Below are 17,624 nucleotides of genomic sequence, written 5' to 3'. Positions count from 1 at the left end.
TCTTCGAGATCGTCCTTGCTTGGGAAAGCCTTTGATTTTTTCAGAGGGGGCGACTCTACATCTTCTTTGGTTTTCAGACAGGAAATTTTCAGGTTCCTGTTGAGGGACCTGAAAATACCTTTCACTAACTCCTTAACACTGGACTACTCAAAAAATTTTTTTTTAATTAATTTACTGCCCAGCTCTTTAATTTCTTAGCTTAAAATGTTGATATATATATATTCCTGAGGCTATTGTACCAGTGACTCCTGCCACCATACCAATTATGACTCGTGGTAATTTAAACATCATTTCCATCTTTTTTTCTTCCTTTTCAAAACCCTCCTCTGTCATAATTTCTTCGAGATCGTCCTGGTTTGGGAAAGCCTTTGATATTTTCAGAGGGGGCGACTCTACATCTTCTTTGGTTTTCAGACAGGAAATTTTCAGGCCCCTGTTGAGGGATCTGAAAAAATCTTTCACTAACTCCTTAACACTAGACTACTCAAAAACTTTTTTCTTTTTAAATTAATTTACTGCCCAGCTCTTTAATTTCTTAGCTTAAAATGTTGATATATATATGTTCCTGAGGCTATTGTACCAGTGACTCCTGCCACCATACCAATTATGACTCGTGGTAATTTAAACATCATTTCCATCTTTTTTTCTTCCTTTTCATAACCCTCCTCTGTCATAATTTCTTCGAGATCGTCCTTGCTTGGGAAAGCCTTTGATTTTTTCAGAGGGGGCGACTCTACATCTTCTTTGGTTTTCAGACAGGAAATTTTCAGGTCCCTGTTGAGGGTCCTGAAAATACCTTTCACTAACTCCTTAAAACTGGGCAACTCAAAAAACTACTCAAAAAACTGGGCTTAACACTGGGCTTCTGTTAATAATCGAAAATTAAAAAAATTTAGTAAAAATGAACACTTGGTCTTACACGCACTACATAAAGATCATTCCAGGATTATTACGAAAGCCGATAAAGGCAATACTGTTGTTGTATTAGATTCAGATGATTACGACAAAAAAGTCAGAGAAATTTTAAATGATTCTAACACACATGAACAATTAGCTACCGATCCCACAGAAAAATTTGTCCAGGAAGTCCGAAAAGAGCTTTCTTATCTAAAAGGAAAAGGTGAAATTACAGATCAATTGTACAAAAGGTTTTACCCACGCGGATGCACGTCCCCTCGCTTTTATGGTCTTCCTAAAGTTCATAAGCTGGGTAATCGACTTCGACCCATTGTTTCTTCTTTTAATTCTCCTACAGCAAAAACAGGGTAATTTTTATCAGTTATATTTCGCCCACTAATTCAGGCTCAAAAATCCTATATTAAAAATTCCGCTGAATTTGTTTCCAAGGTAAAGCAAGTTTCGATTAAACCAAATACAAGAATTGGCAGTTTTGATGCAGATTCAATGTATACCAATTGTGATCCTCAAAAGGCCGAGCTGATTTTGGAGCAAAAACTTAATTCTAACCCATCTATATCAGAAAAATCTAGTCTTTTGAATCAGACACTTCTTTCGCTTATAGCCCTTTGTAACAGAAATTCTTTTTACTTCCATTATATAGGCATTTCTTATAGACAGAAATATGGGATCTCCATGGGTGGCCCCTTTCTCCAATACAGGCTGATATCTTCATGGAAGACCTTGAAGAAAGGGCTATTTTGCAAAGTTCTTGTAAACCTGAATTTTGGGTTTGTTTTAAAGATGATATTTTTTATTTGTGGGAGCATGGTGACGAGTCTCTGGGTTCTTTTCTTCACTTGATCAACTCCTTGGATCCAAAACTAAAATTTACTCAGGAATCAGAGATAGAGAGGCGTCTTCCTTTCTTAGATGTTCTGGTGCACCGAAATGATTCAGGTTTCGAGTTTAGTGTCTATAGAAAACCCACACATAATGACCGTTACTTAAGTTATTCCTCTAATCATTCTCCTGCTGTGAAAAGAGGAGTTGTCACTTCTCTAGTTGATAGAGCATTGAAAGTTTGTTCAACACGTTTCTTGGATTTAGAGCTCAACCAACTTAGAGATATTTTATTTGGGAATGGTTATCTAATTAGTTTAATAAATTCTGTAATTGCAAAACGCATAAAAAGATTATCAGATAGTTCCACAGAAAACACAAATCAAGGGGAAAATTCAGTTTATCTTGGTCTCCCATACGTTAAAGGGCTTTCAGACCACATTTCAAAAAATCTAAGGAAAAATAACATTTACACTTATTATAGACCCAGAAAAACTATCAGGTCCCAAATTTATCAAGGTAAAGACCCTATCCCGATAGGTGAAAACCCCGGTGTCTACAGAATTTCTTGTTCGTGTGGTCTTTGGTATATCGTAAGAACTGATCAGCGACTAACGGATAGATTAACTCAGCACTCTAGTTCAATTAATAATACACTTAAAAAGCGAAAAAAACAGAAAATTTTGACTCTGCCCTTGCAGAGCACATTTTTGAAAAACCAGACCATACTATTTTGTTTAATCAAGCTAGTCTTATTTCGCATGACAAAAGTATTGTCCAGCACTACAGAGAAGCTGTTGAAATTTATAAATACCAACATTTAGTTCTAGCCTTAAACAGAGATTGCCGGTGATTTAAGAATTAACGAGTCATATTTCGGTTTTCTCAAAAGAGAAGCCGATACTTTAGTAATCCCTGAAATAAACCTTGAACCACTTTCCCAGTCATCTAATCAAACACTGGAACAACCCCTTAGGTCTCAAAGGGTGTCTGCAAGAAATGCATTAATTAAAATCCCAAATCAGATGACATAGTTCTCCAACTTATTTAATTGCTGGTTCGTTTTGTTTTTTGACTGAATGAATTGTTTCCTTTTCTTTGTCAGATGTTCGCTAGTATCCGTTGATGGCAATTCATATTTTTTGGAATTTGTGAAAATCGCGGATATTGTCGAATAGCTCGCTTTTATGGTTGTTAGGTATTTGGTTTTAATTCTTCTAATTTTTGGCTTTTATTAAATTTTATTCATCTTTTAAGTTTTTGGTTTTTTCTTTGGTTTTTTGGTTCTTTTCACATTGACTTTCCGCGTTTGTTTTTTGTTGTTGTTTTTTTTTTATCTTCGGCACTTTCCTTGGATACATAGTTTCGTTTCACGCTGAAAAAGAGAGGTGTCTTTACTCTCGAAATATTAACTTTTTTTTCTAAGTATTTTCATTTTGCCTATAAAAAGCCCATTTTTGCTCGTTTTTCTTTCTTTATTTGATCTCAGGCCATTGTGGTTTAAGAAATTATCTTCGTCGTACTGTTACTGTTAAAGTAACAGGGACAGCGAAAACCAAATCTTACTGTTAGTGTACTGTTGCTGTTAAAGTAACAAGGACAGTGAAAACGAAATCTCACTGTTATTGTACTATTACTGAAATGTACTGTTACCATTAAAGTACCAAGGACAGCAAAATCGAAATTTTACTGTTAGTGTACTGTTACAGCAACAAGGACAGTGAGAACAAAATCTCACTGTTACTGTACTATTACTAAAATGTTCAGTCACTATTAAAGTACCAAGGGACAGCGAAAACGAAATCAAAGTAACAAGGACAGTAAGAACCAAATCTCACTCTTACTGAAATATCCTGTTACTATCAAAGTACTAAGGACAACAAAAACAAACCTAGGTACCTTTTATTCCCCCTAAACCCCAAAAAACTAAAGTTTAAATATAGTTCACAGACTGCTGTTTAATTTGAATTTATGTGACTGTTATAAATGGTAAACATTTTAAATTGCTACATTGTTTTAACAGCTGTATAAATATTTAAAACAATTTAATATAACAAATATACAGTATAATACTTAATATATGTATACAGAAATATATAGATGAAAGCCTGAGATTGGCAGCAATTTCGTCACGTTTAATTTTTTCCATCTCTTTGTTGACCTAATATACTGACATCAAAGTCACTATTAGTCAGACTTGGATCCCTGTAATTGTCTGAATCAACCGGAATCAAATCAATGTTATCCACACAAAAATTATGTAATACACAACATGAAATCACAGGTTTGCATATAAACGCAATATCTGGGGAAGGGAAAAACTGTGAGCGACGGAAACGACCTTTCAGATGGCCAAATGCCCGCTCAATTGTCATTCTTGTAGATGAGTGTTTGTAGTTGTAGTTTTTCTGGTATCTAGTTAAATTTCCAGGTTCTCGATAGGGAGTTAATACATGTGAGCTCAGTGAATAAGCACTGTCTCCTATAATGTGACAGTCTCGTGGAAAATTTATTAAATTATTTTTCATATCTTGCCCCAGGCATGAAAGTCTATATACACGAGCATCGTGCACTGAGCCAACTTGACCAACATAGCAATTTGTAAATTTTAAATTATGTTGGCAAACTGCTTGCATTTGCAGTAAATGGTACCCTTTTCTATTAATATAAGAATCATTATGCTCAGTAGGAGCTAGTATTGGAATATGTATTCCATCAATACTACTAATAACCCCTGGAAACTCTGACATCTTCCGAAAGTGTTCTCTTGCATTCTGGCCATTTTATTATGGTAGACGCCATTCCATCAAAGACATCTGCCATTCTTCTTAGCGTTCTAGCTACAGAAGATTTAGAAATATTGAACCTCTGAGATACTGATCTATAACTATCAGGGGTTGCCCATACCCATAAAGCAATTAAAATTTGCTTACTTGAGCATATTTCTGGCTCACTATTGACCCCTGTTTTTGCCAGTTTCAAGCTAATATTTTGTAGCAGGGCATCTGCTGTTCCTCTCTCTAACCGGAAGTGACTTTTAAATTTTTTTTGTTACTCATGGCAGGGGTTGTTTCTTTGTAATACCCTTTTATTTTTGAAAAATGTATATTTTCTTTCGCTTCTCCAGCAATAGCACATGCCTAGAAAAAAAAATCATGGGCAAGCTCAGCAAAATATTATTTGAAGAGAACTGTTAGTGGTTAATAATTGAGAGAAAAAATTAATGACCCTGATTCATTTTCCAACAATGGCAAGTCACACACAATTTACATGAAATTAAAGATTCACATTATCAGCAAAACCCTAATTTTCAAAACATGTGAAAGACTAAATTCTAAAGAGCTTAGTTTTATTTATTCTTGCAAATGTTATAAATCATATTACAGAAAGACATCAATCTATAATAGATAAGTACTTTTTGGACAAATTTTGATCACATCCAATAATCTATTTCGAAAAGTTGCTGTAGCTACCAGCACCTGATAAATCTTGGAAACATGCCCCTTAGATGCCAGGCATAATAAAACTAAAGATTTTTATGAACTTTGATATTGTAAGTTACTTAGGTTTATAAAGGTCACTCATCAAATTAAGTGTTCATGTTTCAGCTCATTTGTTTTAAATTCAGAAAAACAAACTAAGGTTTATGTTACCTCAGAAATTTCTAATTTTGCAACAAGTCAAAAGCAGCATCCATAAGGGAAATGAAAAAATACTTACCAATGCATTCACTAGCTTTGTATCTGTCCATTCACCAAGACAGAATTGTGACATTACCACTAATTAGTTTTAAACTTGAAAAAAAAAAATTGTAAAGAGAGAGGGCTTGAGGAGGAGGCAACCCCTTTCATATACACAATAATTTCTTTTTGTTTTAAGTTTTGATGTCGTTCTTTAGTTTCAGTTAAAATTTTTTTTTAATTTAATTTCTGATTGTTTTTAAATAATACCGGGAAATCCAGCTCTCTCTCGATGAAAAATTCTTGTACGTGTGTATTATGTGTTTTCTGCCTTCAAACTGTCCAAATACTTCACCCCACCTCTCCTATATACAAATATATAGCCCCTTATGTGCAAATATATAGCCTAAATTATATATTACCCATCTATTCTGTCACTTATCTTATTTCACCCTAAGCTAAAAGAAACTAACAAAGAAACTGTAAACTTGAGTGAGTGGCGTATAATACATAAGTACCGAATTTCCTTCCCCCTACAGAAAAAAAACTAAAAAATTTTCAAATTTGGAAAGCCTTATTTTACGCGGGGGGGGGGGTTAACGCCGGCCACCGCTTTATTTTAACATGGTATCAAACAGTTTATTGTGACAAACTATAATGAAGGTACAGCTTGGCCTAATAGTAACCAAAACTAGACCTTTTAACTACATTTAACAAAATGGCTGTCTCACAATGTTGACTTTATATATTTGGGGACATTAGTGGCGTGGGGGAGGGGAGGGGCTGGTTGGTCTCTAATAACTTTTGACTATTAAAACGGGCACTCGAACTTGCAATTTTCAATCAAATGAGACCCTTTTGAAATTGTGACAACTACTTCTATACAAAGTGCCCTGGTCTAAAAAATATAGCACATTGTGCCCACATTACTCGTTACTTAGGCTGTGCCATTGTACGGCCTATGATTCCAATTAAATAAGGTTCAATAAGTTTAATGCTACCCATCAAAAGCTACAAGATTTAGAATATTATTATTTTTGAAAGTGAGGGAACACACACAAAAAGTCAAGAAATTTTAATGAAAATTACACCATCTGATTCAGCATATCAGAGAGAGTAGCAATGCTACTTGGCAGTTTTCAAATTCGTTACTGGATTTTGTCTGAAAATACCATTTTACATTTAAAAATACATTAAAAAAAAATAGCTTTTGGAATTCTGCTACTGGCAGCTTTGGAACTTGGTCCATACCTGAATAATTCAGTTCATGTCTAGAAGAAAAAAATTAACCTGCAAGAGGAACTTGAATATTTAATATATATTGAATATCCGCACGAGAGTCATGAAAAGCCCCCTCTGTGTTCGCGATAATTTCACTATAAGGAATTTTCGAAGGGGTTATCGAAAATTTCAATCCTTTCGACAGAACCTGATTTTGCTCTGTTCTAAGGTTTTTTTTTAATTAATATACTGCCCAGCTCTTTAATTTCTTAGCTTAAAATGTTGATATATATATATTCCTGAGGCTATTGTACCAGTGACTCCTGCCACCATACCAATTATGACTCGTGGTACTTTAAACATCATTTTCATCTTTTTTTCTTCCTTGTCATAACCCTCCTCTGTCATAATTTCTTCGAGATCGTCCTTGTTTGGGAAAGCCTTTGATTTTTTCAGAGGGGACGACTCTGCGTCTTCTTTGGTTTTCAGACAGGAAATTTTCAGGCTCCTGTTGAGGGACCTGAAAAATACCTTTCACTAACTCCTTAACACTGGGCTACTCAAAAAAATTTTTTTTTAATTAATTTACTGCCCAGCTCTTTAATTTCTTAGCTTAAAATGTTGATATATATATGTTCCTGAGGCTATTGTACCAGTGACTCCTGCCACCATACCAATTATGACTCGTGGTAATTTAAACATCATTTCCATTTTTTTTCTTCCTTTTCATAACCCTCCTCTGTCATAATTTCTTCGAGATCGTCCTTGCTTGGGAAAGCCTTTGATTTTTTCAGAGGGGGCGACTCTACATCTTCTTTGGTTTTCAGACAGGAAATTTTCAGGTCCCTGTTGAGGGACCTGAAAAAACCTTTCACTAACTCCTTAACACTGGGCTACTCAAAAAACTTTTTTTTTTAAATTAATTTACTGCCCAGCTCTTTAATTTCTTAGCTTAAAATGTTGATATATATATATATTCCTGAGGCTATTGTACCAGTGACTCCTGCCACCATACCAATTATAACTCGTGGTAATTTAAACATCATTTCCATCTTTTTTTCTTCCTTTTCATAACCCTTCTCTGTCATAATTTCTTCGAGATCGTCCTTGCTTGGAAAAGCCTTTGATTTTTTCAGAGGGGGCGACTCTACATCTTCTTTGGTTTTCAGACAGGAAATTTTCAGGTCCCTGATGAGGGACCTGAAAATACCTTTCACTAACTCCTTAACACTCGGCTACTCAAAAACTTTTTTTTAAATTAATTTACTGCCCAGCTCTTTAATTTCTTAGCTTAAAATGTTGATATATATATTCCTGAGGCTATTGTACCAGTGATTCCTGCCTCCATACCAATTATAACTCGTGGTAATTTAAACATCATTTTCATCTTTTTTTCTTCCTTTTCATAACCCTCCTATGTCATAATTTCTTCGAGATCGTCCTTGTTTGGGAAAGCCTTTGATTTTTTCAGAGGGGGCGACTCTACATCTTCTTTGGTTTTCCGACAGGAACTTATCAGGTTCCTGTTGAGGGACCTGAAAATACCTTTCACTAACTCCTTAACACTGGACTACTCAAAAACTTTTTTTTTTAATTAATTTACTGCCCAGCTCTTTAATTTCTTAGCTTAAAATGATGATATATATACGTTCCTGAGGCTATTGTAACAGTGACTCCTGCCACCATACCAATTATGACTCGTGGTAATTTAAACATCATTTCCATCTTTTTTCTTCCTTTTCAAAACCCTCCGCTGTCATAATTTCTTCGAGATCGTCCGTGTTTGGGAAAGCCTTTGATTTTTTCAGAGGGGGCGACTCTACGTCTTCTTTGGTTTTCAGACAGCAAATTTTCAGGCTCCTGATGAGGGACCTGAAAATATCTTTCACCAACTCCTTAACACTGGACTACTCAAAAAAATTTTTTTTTTAATTAATTTACTGCCCAGCTCTTTAATTTCTTAGCTTAAAATGTTGATATATATATATGTTCCTGAGGCTATTGTACCTGTGACTCCTGCCACCGTACCAATTATGACTCGTAATTTAAACATCATTTCCTTCTTCCTTTTCATAACCCTCCTCTGTCATAATTTCTTCGAGATCGTCCTTGCTTGGGAAAGCCTTTGATTTTTTCAGAGGGGGCGACTCTACATCTTCTTTGATTTTCAGACAGGAAATTTTCAGGTCCCTGTTGAGGGTCCTGAAATTACCTTTCACTAACTCCTTAAAACTGGGCAACTCAAAAAACTACTCAAAAAACTGGGCTTAACACTGGGCTTCTGTTAATAATCGAAAATTAAAAAAATTTAGTAAAAATGAACACTTGGTCTTACACGCAGAGAACTAAGACGGCACTTCCCATATTATGCATCTTGAACCATATTCTAAAAATAAACTATTGTATGACATTTGATATTAACCATTTGTTGGCACTCATTAGAACCAGGTGTTTACATCGAAATTTGGCACGTACTTGGAAAAGTATCTATTTCCAGGGGACATTTGCGTTCAAGATATTAATAAAGGGGAAATGTATGTCTAAATAATGTGAACATCTAGGTATGAGAGACGCGTCCCAGACAATAAATCTTAAAAACACAGACATTGAAAATAAAAACAAATTGACGAGCAATAAAACATAAAAAAGGACACCTAAAAAATAAAAGTTGAAAAAGCCGTATCGTTAATATGCGAAAAAAAGAACCATTTATTATGGAGACCCGGGGCTTCTAGCCTGCAAACCCGGGGGGCTAGGGGAGGGGAGTGATATTAGATGCAATTTAAACCATATCAAGAACTTTTAAGGAAATATCCCCTTTTTATTAAGATAAATTCATGATTATTTAACAATATCCTAACAATAGCTTCCACCTCCTGACTTATGTTTAAGCTCTAGAGTATATTAATCAATGACAATGCATACCGCAATGGTAAATTATGGATGATATTAAACACCCCCACGACATTACATGACTCCCCCCTAACCCAAACATAACTTTCTTCAGGCATTTCCTAATACAAATTATGGTATTAAATAGCGTTATCCAACCCAAGCCAATCCTATTGCACTGAAAAATACTCCAGACTACCAGAGCATTTCAACCAAGTGACACTGCCCACGTCCCCATCTCCTGGGTGACCTGATATTAGTGATATTCACCCTTTTTTTACAGTCTTTAGAACGGCATGTTTACTCGCAAATTTGTTTTACTCCGGGGGGGGGGGTATTTGCTTTCAAGATATCAATAAATATGAAATGTGTGTCTTACTCCTCCGAAACAATAAATCTTAAGAACACAGATACTGTAAAGGAAAACAAATTGACAAGAAACAAAACATAAGAGAACACGACAAAAAAAATAGTTGAAAAAGCCTTATCGTTAATATACGCAAAAAGGAATTATCTATTACAGAAAACCGAGACTTCTAGCCTGAAACCCAGGGGGATGAGAAGGAGGGGAGTGATATTATATGCAATTTAAACTATATTTAGAGCTTTTAAGGAAATACCCCTTTTTCATTAAGATAAATTTATGGTTATTTCACAGTATTTTATCAATAGGTTCAACCCTCCTAGTAGCATTCATTTTTCAGAGGATGCATTGTTAATAGATGTATTTTTTAGGTGTTATTGCACCTTTAAAAGGATAATTTCTACGTAATTTCTACGGCAACCCTCTAACGTCAGATTTCACTTTCTAATATCTCATTCAACATCAACATTAAAAATTATAGTGGGAGTTCCACACCTTCTACATCTATAATTAAATGTCTTTGTTTTCCAATCTTTCTTGACCAATTGAAACTTTGTACATCTACACTAATAGCAATATGGGTCGTATAAATCCTGTGGGTTGTTTTTCACTACAGTTTTCGTCAAATTGTCCTGAAATAAGAAGAAGATCAACTTGATTTTATATGTTCAAACAGTTCAATGTATTTAGTACCTTAAGAAAGTTTACAAAATAAAACAGGATGGAAATACCTGGTTTCCTTGTACCGTCTATAGCGCTGGTTTAGTTATAATGCACCAGTACCCAACTTGATAGCATAATCATAAGTCCCCTACAAAACCCCACCTACCACCTGGTATATATCTTGGAAAAATACGCGTGTCGTACAGTTCCGCCACGCCTGACGGATTTCCGCCTCGCTTTGCATAGACCCTAAAATGTTTGGTGATGTTTCTTCACGTTTTCCTATTGCACATGTTTTCTGTTTGAAAGCGTTGCGATGAAATCGTTACTTTGACATTACTCTTATTTTACAGCCTTCATTCTTGAACTATTGAGGAAAACGGCGGAATTTATGCGATAAGAAATCTGAAATTTGAGCTAATAAACGAGATTAAGCTCTTTGTATTAAGTTTTTTTGTGTGTCGCTCATTACTCTCATTAAAAAAAATCTGTTAGCAAAGTGTGCGGAAAAAGACGAAAAGAACACCTTGTTTAATTTTGTCCATTTTATTTAACCACCCAAACCCCATCAAGCGAACCAAGAAAATTAGAATAGTTGAGATCAAAACACCTCAACCAATTTGTCATTTATTCGATGGAGTTGAAGTTCAGTCACCTTGCTATGTAAATCCTAGTGTGATAAGTGATATCATCAGTGTGATTGAAACTATCCCCAATCCTTATGACTATAATGGGCTTATCCGAACATTCCAGAATGAATCTGAGGATATATTTAATGAGATTGATTTAGACATGATTAGGTTTAATCACTCTCGTATTAATGCATCTTTATCATCATCTATTAACACAAATGACATTATTGACACATTTCAAAATAATTTAAATAATTTGTTTGAAGAATTTGATATGGATGCATTTTGTAATAATCATACCATGTTGAATAAAAGGAACCTTAAAAGTGATGGAGGACAACGTTTAAGAGAACATAGAAAAATATATATATAAAAAATTGTCCATTGCTTATTATGTCCGACTCAAGTGCAGCCAGAAATCCCGTTAGGGGACTTATAAAAATACAAGAAAAAAAATATGCATAGTCGATTATTTAAAGGGAGAGATTTGAGGCGGTTTGCATTGATAAATTTAGCAAGGAATTATCGAGTTAAATCTTTATAAATTATATTAAAAAATGTATATATATTTATAATCCTATAGTTCTTAGGGTTCTACAGATATGATTTATTTTTATTTTTTTAAGCCCAAGTTTCGGATAACCGTCTCAAAGACAAATGGACCATCAGAGAACTTTTCAAGCATCATAGAAAACTTCAAAACAAGCCAAATTACTTAAATGATATGTAATTCAAAAATAGTAAAAATTAATACAATTTTCTGTAAACTTCCTGCTATCGTCTATCGAGTAAATTGTTATTCAGTATCTAAGCAAACCCAATATTCCATTTCGAAGAAAAAGGAACAGAAGAATGATTTGTATACTCCTAAGTAGCATTCTCACTACTCAAAGATCCATGTATTCCATTTCGAAGAAAAAGGAACAGAAGAATGATTTGTATACTCCTTAGTAATAGTCTCACTACTCAAAGGTCCAATGGAAGAACTTTTACATGAAATTCATTTTATTTTACTTTCTAATATCTAATTCAACTTCAAAATCATAAATTATGGTGGGAGTTCAACAACTTCTAAATCTATAATTAAATGTCTTGGTTTTCCAATCTTTCTTGGCCAATTCAAACTTTGTACATTTACACAAATAGTAATTTGGGTCGTACACATCCTGTGGGTTGTATTTCACTTCAGTTTTTGTCAATGTTCGTGGTGTTTTGCCACCAGTGTTATACCGGTAGGCCACAACGCCACTGGCTTGGTAATATATGGGTGACACCACTTATTGGAGGGGAAAGCCCCGGCCCCAAATTATAATGTGATTCCCACGTCTATCACACCGGTTCTGCAAATATCGGGTTCGGTACTACCCGATTTACAGTATACCCTGTCCCAGGGTATAATAACGCGATCGAGTGGTCAAATGGCCACTTTCTAAAGCCAAATGTACCCGCCTTGGGTTACGGCTGGAAAATCTCTAACTCTCTCCTTGGAGGTAACAAACCCCCCTGTCAATATAATAATGACGGTATCTCGTAACTCTATTCCTACCCTGCCTGGGTTACGGAAATTAGTATACAGTTTGTAGAAAGTACCTTACTTGTATTCTTCCCAAGGGTCACAATAATAACATCTATAAATTCCAATTACAGACTCCCTAAACGGGGTCTCAAAGTAGACTAAATCAAAATAATATTTTGTACACAACTGTTCATAGGGTTGGACCTTCACTTGGCCCAGCCAATCATCCCAATCCCCATTCAAAACCAATTCTAACTCTTAGCTTTATATTTCAATGACTCCGAAACAGGAATTGCAAAAATAGAACTTACTTCAAAGCTTCCTTATTGCGACGCCTCTAACTTAGCAACGAGAATTTAACCTGTCTTTTGAAATTATACTGTAAGCAAATGTAATTAAGAAAACGAAAACAGGTCATTTATCTGAAAGGAAAAGAAACAGGGGGGGGACCCCAACAGTCAAGGTAACCTGAAAGAAGAAAGAGATCAACATGATTTGATATGTTCAAACAGTTCAATGTATTTAGGACTTTAAGAAAGCTTACAAAATAAATAAAGGATGGAAATATCTGGTTTCCTTGTACAGTCTATAGCGCTGGTTTAGTTATAATGCACAAGTACCCAACTTAATAGCATAATCATAGGTCCCTCACAAAACCCCCAACTACCACCTGGTATATAATTTGGAATGCCACGCGTGTCGTAAAGTTCCGCCACGCCTTGTGCAGTTCCGCCACGCTTTGCATAGACCCTAAAACACTTGGTGATGTTTCCTCATGTTTTCCTATTGTACAAGTTTTTTGTTCGAAAGTGTTGCGATGAAAAAATTAACGTTTTCTTTGAAATTGCTCTTATTTTACAGCGTTCAATCAATCAATCAATCAATCATTTTATTAATACTAAACTGTATTACAAACGTAAAGAAAAATTATTTGGCCCAAGAAGCTTGGCTTGTTGTGGGCCTTACAACAAAATAATAAAGTACTAAAACAACCATAAATATTAATCTAAATAAAAAAATATATATTAAATAAAGATTAAAGAGAATAAACACTACCATACAGTAAAAAAAAAAAAAAATAATAATAACCATATATAAGGGAAAAACACAAAAGGAGAAACACTAGGAAAAGAGAAAACAGGGAAAATAAACGAAGGAGAGAGAAATTACTAAACTTGAAATACACGACGAATAACTGCCTTTGCAGACAGAAATAACGGGACATCCGGTGAGATTGAATTCCATAATTGAATTGATTTATAAACAGGAGACCTCTGGGCTGCTGTAGATGAACATTTGGGGAAAATAAATCTACGAGAAGAACTACGTAAAAAAGTAGAGTACCTACATGAGCCTGTCCGTGAAAAAAATTGCTGTAGAGGCGGTGGAAGTGTACCTAGAAAAGCAGAATGCCCTAAATAAAGATTACTTTTACTCACAATGCGATCCAGCGGAGCTATTCCATTATCATTATAAAGATCAGAGGAAGGGTAAAGCCGAGGGAGAAGAAAAGTAGCCTTCACTGCCCTATTTTGGGCTCTTTGAAGTGAGCAGAGAAGAGATTTATTAGTATTATCCCAGACAGAGCAGCAATAAGAAAGGTAAGGAAATATAAAAGCATAATAAAGAGAAAGCATAACATCTGGGGGAAGAAATGAGTTAACCCGGTGCAGCATTGAAGACTGACGGAAGATGAGGGAACGGGTGTGAGTTATATGAGGCTTAAAAGAGAGAAAACAGTCAAGATACACACCAAGAAATTTCACCATAGCAGCTTGCGGTATAACATTAAGTCAGGATGATTGGCTCCCTTACATCTCTCATACGATAAGGGGTCCTGAAGTGTACAATGGCACTTTTTTCGCTGTTGAGAGTCATACCATTTGACCAGCACCAATCTTTTACTTTATCAAGAAGACCTTGAGCTAGGGAAGTGGCAGATGGCAGGTCTACTGCAGGAATGAAAAAGTTACTGTCATCAGCAAAAAGAATAGGGTGCACAAGGGGATGAAAACCATCAACGAGATCTTTAATGTAAATTAAAAACAAAAGTGGTCCAAGCACAGAGCCCTCTGGGACACTCTTCAATATAGGCAAAGTGGTGGAAGAATTACCATTAACTGAAACATACTGATATCTCCCCGACAGATAAGACCTTAACCATTCTAGTGGGACTCCATGTACTTCAAATGAGGACAGTTTAGACAAAAGAACAGATTGGTCAACCATATCAAAGGCCTTTGAAAAGTCCAAGAAATAGACCCAAAACACACAAGCCCTTGTCCAGATTAACACGCACAAACTCTGTTGCATCTGAGAGTGCATACGAGGTAGAGAAAGTGGGACGAAAACCATACTGATGGTTATTTATGAGAGAATTTCCTGCAGTCGTGTTAGTACTAAAAACAAATGAAGAGAGTCTACAATACACTACTCTTTCAACAACCTTAGAGATGACAGGAAGAAGAGAAATGGGTCTATAATTTGAAATTAGAGATGAATCAACTTTTTTATGTAAAGTTAAAACATTTGCAACTTTAAATAAATGAGAGAAAACACCAGAAGAAAGAGAGAGGTTAGTTATGTGTGAGATGGGGTTAGAAACAAACTGACCAATTTTTTTAAGAACATTATTGCTCAAGCCAAAACCATCAACTGAACGGCTACTTGGAAGCTGGGAGATAATACTATAAATCTCAATATCACTGCATGGGGAAAGGAAAAATGACTTTTCTGCTATGGGAAAACTACTTACTCTATTCTTGGGTTGAATGGGAACTGAAGGAAGAGTGGTGAAATACGAATTGAAGGCGTTTGCTGAAGAATTTTTATCCACAATAGATCCATCAGCATTCCTGTAATGACATGGGGGGGACTGTTTGAGTTTCTTGCGAGAAATAGCTTCATTAACTACATTCCAAACCTTTCGCAAGTTCCCCTTACACTCATAAATTCGACGCGAAAAATAGAGCTTTTTGGCTGCACGTGCTGAAGTCGTAAGTACATTTTTATAATGTTTATACTTCAAAAGATCCTCCTGTGTTTTACTTTTGCAAGCAACCTTGAACAGAGACGCCTTCATATGTGTAGCATTAATTCGACCCATGGACATCCAAGGGCATTTGGGTATAGAATGCCTTTGTCTCTTCTTAAGAGGAAAATGCTTATCCAACAGAGCTCCCATACGACACACAAGTAAAGTTTTTGCACATACAACATCATTAGCTTCAAGAACACTAGACCAATCCTTACTCTGAAGACTAAGAGTTAATTTAGAAATTTCTTTATCTATAAAAGTTCTAAAAGAAGATTCACCTTGCTTATTCACAGCAATCTCAGTTTTAGGTACAAAAAGTGATAGATAAATAGGGAAGTGATCAGACAGATCAGTGAAAACAAGACCAGAAGTAAACTTCAATTTTGGAGAATGAGAAATGAAAATATTATCTATCAAAGTGGCAGAACTTCTTGTAAGATCAACACGAGGAGGAAAAAAAATTGAAGGAAGTAGCCCAGAAGAAGAAAGCACATCACAGAGATGGTCACATTCATCACTTGATCCAACATTTAACATATTACAATTAAAATCTCCCAAAACACAAATACGTTTTTAGAGAAAGTCCCCACACCAGAAAGCTGATCAAGCAAATCACAGAACAGATGTGTTCGAAAAGGAGGGGGCTTATAAAAGAAATAAACAGTATCACATGCAAACTGGCTTTTCAGATCAATGACAAGAGAATAAACAGTCCTACTATTGAACACTACTGAAGTAAACAAGGATTCAAGGTCATACCGTCTACTAAATTTAATATCAGATTTTATAAATAAAGAAATGCCCCCTGAGCCCTTTGTTACCATTCTAGGGACATGAATAGCAATATAACCATGCATATCATAAGCTGTTAAATTTTCACTATCAGATAACCATGTTTCAGTTAAACTAATTACATCAAAAGGGCAAGAATTATCAGACCACAAATATGATTTCAGACTATCCTACTTATCTCTTATCTCACGTACATTCAAACAAAATACACTAAAGCAACTATTTGAAGAGAGAGAAGGCATGATTTTATCACAAAAATCAATAGTAGTGTGATAATTGCAACTAGAACTAACCATAGATCCAAGAAGAGGGTCAAGTGTGTGGGCCTCTTGTTTGCCAGCACTACTTGGTTGCTCAGAGATAACTGATTTAAGAATAGAAGAATTCAAAAGAAAAGAAAAATCAGCCAGATTTACCACACATAACAAATGCACACAATATCTTCACAAATGAATAAGATATCAAACAAACAGGCTGAAATAGCAGAGGGTAAATTGAAACTAAAAAGGTGAAACTTGTAGGCAACAAAGAAAAGAAAGAGAAGAAAAAAAAGCCTGCAAGACAAAGAACAATAACAAGCTACTAAGCTCAAAAAAATTAAAAAATAACAAACAATTACAAGGACAAAGGCAAAAACAAAATAAAGAAAAAGGCAAAACAATAAAGAAGCAACCAGAGGAAAGAGTTATAAAATGGTTTGTGTAATTCAATTAAAAAAATAATGTAAAACAACATAAATGCAAGCATAAGTAAAACCATTAGATCATAAAGGGTTAAAAAAAAAACAACAACAAAACAACAGAGCTAAAAGGGGGAAAATGGTTTATTTCAGTCCTGGGAGGGGCTTGGATGGGCTGCAGTTGACTGATGGAGAACATCAAATTCTGGTACCTCTTTAACAGTAATAACTCGACTAACAAAAAGCTTGGTACGTATTTCTCCTCCACTGCTCAATGTAGACCTCTTCCCACGGTTTGATTAAGCTTAATTAAGTTCCTGATGTCTAAGCTTTGTAAGTGACTCAGAAATAAAGACACCACTAGCTTGCAAACTTTTTTTTTCTCTAAGAATAAACTGCTGCATTCTT

General features: G+C 35.2%; 1 protein-coding gene and 1 pseudogene across 1 annotated transcript in view; one reads left to right on the top strand and one right to left on the bottom strand.

The window, feature by feature from the left end:
- The window catches only part of LOC148946500 (uncharacterized), a 97,106-nt gene that overhangs the window by 51,246 nt on the left and 28,236 nt on the right, over nt 1-17,624 (top strand). The window lies entirely within an intron of this gene.
- LOC148946504 (uncharacterized) lies at nt 10,464-17,620 on the bottom strand (annotated as a pseudogene).

The sequence above is a fragment of the Artemia sp. Qi Xiang Cuo genome, chromosome 12, assembly GCF_049724085.1.
Source record: "Artemia sp. Qi Xiang Cuo chromosome 12, ASM4972408v1, whole genome shotgun sequence".
NCBI classification, from domain to species: domain Eukaryota; kingdom Metazoa; phylum Arthropoda; class Branchiopoda; order Anostraca; family Artemiidae; genus Artemia; species Artemia sp. Qi Xiang Cuo.
This window is presented reverse-complemented; position numbering and strand designations above follow the sequence as displayed.